The 1021-nt window shown below is 56.5% G+C and overlaps 1 protein-coding gene across 1 annotated transcript in view; it reads left to right on the top strand.

Moving 5' to 3' along the window:
* SCTR (secretin receptor) overlaps positions 1-1021 on the top strand; it is a 20772-nt gene that overhangs the window by 17640 nt on the left and 2111 nt on the right. The window lies entirely within an intron of this gene.

Here is a 1021-nt window from a genome sequence, read left to right as displayed (position 1 = left end):
CCTACACTGCTCATGCTTTGCCTAGTGGGTTAAAAAACCCCAAATCCCGGGATCTGAACCTCCTTTCCCCCCCCCGACACCTCCATAATATTTCAGTCTTTCCTTCATGTTCCCCACCCCTCGCTCCTCTCATCTCTGCTCCCTTCCTCACCCCTCGCCAGCTCCCCAAACTTCCAGCCCCCTCCAGGCACCCTCAGCAGCCCAAACCACGCAGCCACAGTTGCTCCCTCTTTGTCTAATAATTTAGGGAACCCAGGGACACCCTGGGTCTGTCCCATCTACAGTACTCCCGCTTCTCTTAGGGAAACCGACCACCTCAAAGCCCTGCTCCAACACCCACAGGCACCTACCACGAAGAGGAAGCACCGCCAAGATGGCGTTCCCAGGGGCAGGGACGGGTTAAGGGCCTGCCATGGTGCAGGGTGTTACAAAAGGGCTGCGGGTGAGGGTCAGGCGGCTGTGCGGGTGCAGGAGGAGCGCAGGGCGATGTCGGGAGCCCTGATGCGAAGGGCAGATAAAACCGAGGTCGCTCCCCGGTGCTATGCACTGTCCGTGGGAGAGAGGCTGTGCCTTCCCTGCGACTCCCGCTCTTTGCCTGAGGGTCACACGAGCAGAAACAACAATTGCTTCACCTTTGCCCAAACTGAGCAGCAGATCAGCATTTTTCTCTGATATCCACCCTTGCAGAGGGTGAAAATGCAAAAGGAAGAACTTCACTGTCGGTTCTCTCCTATCCCCACTTTTAATTACTTTGCCTCCATTGTCCCAAACCATACTGTGTCTTTTGGCAATGAACAAACAGCATTTGCAGTCCCAGTTAGCTGACATCCAAAGTGGGGCCAGACTGCACAGAAGGGATCCTACCGATGCGCCTGGTCCCCCTGCCCTTCAGTGATTTGCCCAGGTAATAAGCCCTCATCGTCCCCATACCTAAAACTGCAGCAAACCAGCAGGGAAAGCAGCCAGCACCCAAGCTCTGGGTGGCCCGAGCAGGCTGGAGAGGCAGGGACAGGGACTGGGA

Source organism: Cariama cristata, unplaced genomic scaffold (assembly GCF_000690535.1).
Source record: "Cariama cristata isolate BGI_N322 unplaced genomic scaffold, ASM69053v1 scaffold17531, whole genome shotgun sequence".
NCBI classification, from domain to species: Eukaryota; Metazoa; Chordata; class Aves; order Cariamiformes; family Cariamidae; genus Cariama; species Cariama cristata.
The sequence above is the reverse complement of the archived record's forward strand: the minus strand, read 5'-3'. Positions and strand labels throughout refer to the sequence as shown.